At 40.3% G+C, this 6,000-nt stretch overlaps 1 protein-coding gene across 2 annotated transcripts in view; it reads right to left on the reverse strand.

Annotated features, from left to right (window-relative positions):
• The window catches only part of PANK3 (pantothenate kinase 3), a 39,791-nt gene extending 33,911 nt beyond the window's left edge, over window positions 1-5,880 (reverse strand). For both annotated transcript variants that reach the window (XM_026858193.1, XM_026858192.1), the window contains exon 1: window positions 5,862-5,880. The gene's annotated coding sequence lies outside the window, so the exon portion shown is untranslated. The remainder of the gene's footprint in view (window positions 1-5,861) is intronic.
• Between the last annotated feature and the right edge of the window lie 120 nt (window positions 5,881-6,000).

Raw genomic sequence — 6,000 nt, forward strand, 5'->3', positions numbered from 1 at the left:
AGCTGGTATAGGCTCTCAAATCCAGGAAAAAATTAATTCTGAGGCAGTGTTGTATTTGAAAGCTGTCTTGGAACAAGATAAAAATAGCATGGCACATAGCCTGGACTGAGAATATATAAATGATTCTATAAAAAGTATTTTTATTTTCTTATCGGTGGGTCATGCTTGAGTGAGAGATTTAGGAGCAGAATGACAGCAGCACAATCTTTTGAAAAAAAAATAAATATCCCCAGATATCAACTTGATCCTTATGGCAGTCCTAGTTAAAGAAACACTTCTGGATGAGACCAGTACCAATTGCACAACCTTCAATCCAAGCCTATAGCTCTGCAGATACCAGGTTTGAGGAATTACACAACTGTAACCATCATTCCACAGCTTCAATTCATAAGAAGAATCAATGCACCTGCATTAAAACTGGGATCTTTCTGCAGCTCTATAGGGATTTGTTCATTAAAAGATTTCTCTCTGCTCTTCCTCTTGATAACTGTTCTTATTCCTAGGAAGACTCTACAAAAAGTGATGCACAGCTCAATTAGTTCTTGCTGAGAATTTAACTGCCATCACAGAACAAATCCAGTGCCCTGTCTTTTCAAAGTTCAGCTCCTCTCTGCAGATGTCAGCTGTAGTTTGAAAAAAGAAAAGCAGGAATTGAGCTTTTTACTCAACAAGCCCAATTGCTTTGGATAGACTACATAAACCTGCTTCAGGAACTCTGCTTTTAGGAAGTCAACCCAGGCTCTACTTAAGAATACATAAAATACATATTTTTACTATCTGAGAAAAGTAGAATACAAACTGGGAAGTCAAAACCCATATGGTTTAATGTGATATTTCACACCAAATTGAACTGTCTCGAACAGGACAGCAAGAGTATCATAATATCCAACCTCCTTAGCTCCAAATGCAGATTTTCTTTCACTCCCCAGCTCTGCCAGGAGCCACTATGATCCCTACATAGACACAGCAACCAGGAACCTTTGCTATAAAGCAACAGATTGTTCCATATATGTTGTGAAGATAGCTTTGAGAGACAACCTGCTCAGAGTGAAAAAAAAAACCCAATGTTTAAGAGGATTCCCTAGAACTGCTTCCTGCAGTGGAAGCGTGCTGTCACAAGGTGCTGTGGTCAAGTAACGATGCAGCAGTTCTGACTAGTAAGAAAACCCATGCTGATGGCTGTTGGTTGTCTTTTAATTATTCTTTAGAGCTACACAAGGAAGTCTCATTTGCTTATGTCTGCACTTCTCTAGTTCTTGCCATGCAGAGTTTCTGGCAGCAATTTTAAGGTTACTTATATCTTATCGTATAAGGTCTTTATATGCTAGAAGGAAATAATTACAGTAAAGTCTTTCTCATGCCAATACAAGCACAAAGGTTGAAGTGTCTTCCTCTTCTATGGGTTCTGCTTCAGCAGAGCAAAGGATCTTTTAAGTTCTTCATCCAGACCACATACTAGTATTTTGACTTTGTACACCCATTTTGGATCCAAAGCTGCAGGAGAAACACACTCAGACTTAACTACTTTGTCCTTTTTCAGTCAAGCATAAAATTCTTCAGTTTAAAAGCTAAATACAAATAGAGTGTTAAAGACTGAGAAAGAGATTACTGGTAAACTCTTTTCTATCAATGTAATGACACATTTGAAACACAAATACCTTTAAAATACTTCCTTCTCACTGTAAGATAACAGTCTGGGTCAACTCTGCATTAAGTTAAAAAGAACTAACCTTTGAAGAAGAGTCACTATCTCCTAATTCAAGCAGGGAGCTTTGCACCATAAAAACCAAATAAATCCACAGCTCTCAGTGACAGAACAAGCTATCAGATTGCCTCTGTAAGAAAGCTTACATATTATTAAGACATAAGACTGCTGCACTTCAAGTACAATTGTGGCTTGGGGAACAAATGCCAAAGCCTGCTGCAGTTAATGATTCTATACTGGCTTAAAATGCAAGAAAGGAAAATGACCATGAAATCAAACAAAAACTTAAGTTTACTTCTGTCAGCATTGCAGCAGTTACGAAAGTATGTGGTATGACCAAGCCTGATGCACAAAATTTATCTGCTAATTCAATTCGGTACATAGCCTTTGATAACAAAACTAACCTTGATCTCATTCTTATCTGATTACTGACAAGTTAGCTATATAAAAGTTATACTGAACTGTTACACAGTTAGTATTTATAAACACAGAAGCAGAACGTATCTTGCAGTTTCTCCAAATGCCTTTTCTTCTATGTACATGCATATATTCTTAAAATGCTTCCAGTATTTCCCTAAAACATCTGCATACAGCAGAGTAAAAATTGATGGTAAACTCCAGCACCTAAATCAGGTAGCAGTCTAAGGTAGCCAACATCCAATGGGAAAAGTTAAGAGAAAACACATCAAAGGTTGTTGAACTGCTACATCAAGCAGGATTAACCTGACGGCTAAGCAGCAAAGCACCTTTGCTGTACCACCCCATTACACAGATGTGTACCTACGAGCCTCTACAGAGCAAAACTGCACGTCGAGTATCCTTAGCCCCCGAATCACTGGAGAGTTTCTCTGCTTAACTAGTTTTGTAACAGGTTTTTGGTTCAAATATCCCAAATCCAGCTCAAAATAGATTTGGGGTGGACAGAATTAACACCCAAATTAAATGGATCTGACACGCACTGTCACATCCTCCCATTTCCCTCATGGGAAAACTTCTCCATCAGGCTCTGTAAGCTCACCACACTTTCCCACTCAGCCACCTCTACTCACGCTACAGAAAGGCCACGTTCACCAGTGGGAGGACAGGTGGTAATCGGCAGTTACTGTAACGCTCTTCATTAGGTTTATCAGATGTACAAGTGGATACCATGTAAAGCTAATACAAGACAAAATAACACTGCTTTCATCTTCTCCCTCCTTGCTCATTCTGTTAATTTTGTTGCCATTTCAGCAGCAATCCCTTTGGGGATAGGCGTTATTATTATAGTGAGATACAGAATCCAGAGGCATAATCTAACATTTACAGATGCAAACACAGTATAAACTGTGCCTGGCAGAATTAATCCATTCTTAGAAATACATTTTTCAATTGCAGTGAAATGATGGCCTGTAACATTTGCTATGGGCTAATCACCACCTTCCAAGGACTAAGAAGAAAATGCCACAAGACTAAGCAGCAAGTACTATGAACAGAAAAATCAATTTAAAAGAGATCGTGCAGCAACCTAAATGGATTTTTCATCAATTTTACTACAGAAATCCTGCATGGGATCACCACGTCCACAATGACTACACGTGCCTGTAGAACCACATCAGAGAAAACAAGATTTTCATCTTTTCTTTAGATTGATACAGCATTTTGCTAATCTTTACTATGTACTTGCATACATTAACATGTCTCAAATCGCCTCAAGGGAAATGCAGGCATTTGTTCTCAAACTGTTTTTAATAAACAATTAAAAGAAACAAACTGTAAGGAGTAACATACACTGCATACTAAATACTAGAAGTCTTTGCTTCCTTCAGCAGTCCGCTACACTCCAGAACCAAGATGAAAGCCTCCACCCCCCCTGAAAAGCACAGCATGCTGGCACCTTCCTCCCCCGGGGTGCCTCGCCTTCCCCCACCAACGTGAAGAACTTTCTCTGGATGAGTGGCTCCTCTCTTCCCTTTAGACAGATCTCACACAGCAGCGCTTCTGTGAGACTCTTTGCCCTCACATTTATCATCTTCACCCCCAAATAACCTTTGGAAGTTTCTCTTATAATTGCCAGTCACTCTTCCCCATACGCATTTCCTCAGAAGAGCTATAACGCAACTGGTGGTTGGCAGGGTCCTCTGGAGGTCAGCTAGCCCAACTTCTCAGTCACACTAGCAGGAAAACTGCCAACACCGGATAAGGTCAACTACAGCTTTGTCCAGCCAAGGCTTGAAGACCTCTGAAGTTTATCAAGAATCCTCCAAGAATGGAGACTCCACAACCCTCTCCAGCTTCCACTGCTACACTAACTACTTAGCACAAGGTTTTCCTAATTTGAATCTGTTATCCTCCTTTAAAACACCTATCACCTCCCATCACCTGCAGAAGAAATTTAAATGACCCTTTACTAGCCTCTTTCCAGACAGCCAATCTCAGAAGCCATGTTCCATAAATTCAGCTGCATTTCTTACTGCTTTTAAAATAACAAAGTAGCAACAGCACTAGTCAGGTGAAGATCTGACTAGGGTGACTGCACAAGCATGTCTAGGCAGTGTATCCACATCAGAAATTCTGAATATGTTAAGTGTTTCACCCATTTCACCCTCACCTCTCTTAGGGCAGACATGGCACTTCATAGAACCATGCTTCCTCTCATGATGCTAAACATCACAGATAAAAGCACAGGTAGGCTAAAGCAATCTTCTCAACTCCACTTTGCAGGCTCTTACAACAGACTAGTGATCTCTTGTTAAATAATGATTAACCATTTCCCCCCTGCATCAAATTTGGCTCCAGCACAGATGATTAAATACTCACCTCACCTAAGAAAAGTATACCTGTTCAGCAATTGTACTGGTGTCTACAACAGTCTTAGCCAAATAATTTATAACTAGACAGTCTAAAAGTGGTATTGTGAGCCCAACTCAGCTTTCAGATGAATTTGACCATATGAGCCAAACTGATAGCAGTATTTGGGCACCAAAGCCTAAACATCAATGGACTTTTCCATCTTCAGTGCTTTTGCAGATCCGCTCCTCTTCAAACATTCCAGCTGCTCTCCCACTTCAGGCAGTGTTACTAACCAGGAGTAGAGATCTGCAGAATGAGTCTAAAGTTCATCACCTATGAAACTAAGTGCTATTACCTTTTAAAAAAGCCAATAGCTTCAAACTATGTTAAAGAGTCAAGATGAAATAAACAATGTAGTTACAAGTAGATTCCCATCATAAAACCAACATCAAAGTTCAGGTCCAAGAACTGGAAAAATGCAACTACAAATTTAGCGTATCTAAGTATTTAAAACTCCTTGATAACGTTTTGCATTGTTATCTAAACATGACTTCTAAATCCACCACTACAGAAAATAAGTCTCTGAGGCCCAGCAGAGACACTCCTGAAATTTAGCAGTTTTTGCAGTAGAAGCAGCCATACTCTCACCATTCTAAATTACTAAACCACTGTAACATCTTACAGCCAACTACTGCTTCAGTCTTGATACCATCCCTTAAACTTTATACCTGGGAAAAAAAATGCTGTCTGAACTGTACTCTTCATAAACGTGATTACAGTCAATTCAGCAATTTCCACACACTGGTATAAGAGGTGATGGCTAACTGGGTGCTACGAGATATGCATCATTTCGGGTTTCCTTAACACACCACAAGAAACAAAGTATTTTCACAGCCAAACTCGACTCTTCTCTACAGTATCTCATCTTGAATATGTCTTTAAATATGATGACAAATTAAAAACAGCCTCACTCGGCGGAGTAATACCTGCATTCCCTTAAGCTAAGGTACCCCTGTGTCAGCTTGACAGTTGTGTTGACTTGCACAGCTGTGTCAGGAAAACACCGCGTGTGTGTAGACTAACTTTACCCAATCCAATTCTCTCTTCCCACAAAAAAAGGGCCCGTAGTCTTAGACATTTTGTTTGCATTCACCTGAGTCTGAACCATGTTTGTGCCCTCCAAAACAAATATGGTACTCCAAAACAATAAATAGCAAGAAATATTATTACAGAGTTGGGCTTATTAAAGGGGAGCATTCAGCGCATTTTACTGAAAGACTTGTACCCAAATGCTAACAAATAGTCTGAAAAAAAATATATCAAAAGCCGCTTAGCCGTTAAAACCCGGTTAAAAATAGCACCCATGCACCAAACCCGATTCTATTACTCTGAGCAGAAAGAGAAGCTCTTTCACCGCAAGCCCCGGTCTGTAAAACCGCCTGAACCGGCTCAAGAGGGGCGCAGGGAAGCGAGAAGAGTCTCGGCGGCCCCTTCCGGCGCCGCGGGTCGGAGCCCCCCGCCGGACC

Source organism: Athene cunicularia (assembly GCF_003259725.1).
Source record: "Athene cunicularia isolate RWA chromosome 13 unlocalized genomic scaffold, athCun1 chr13_part1, whole genome shotgun sequence".
NCBI lineage: Eukaryota > Metazoa > Chordata > Aves > Strigiformes > Strigidae > Athene > Athene cunicularia.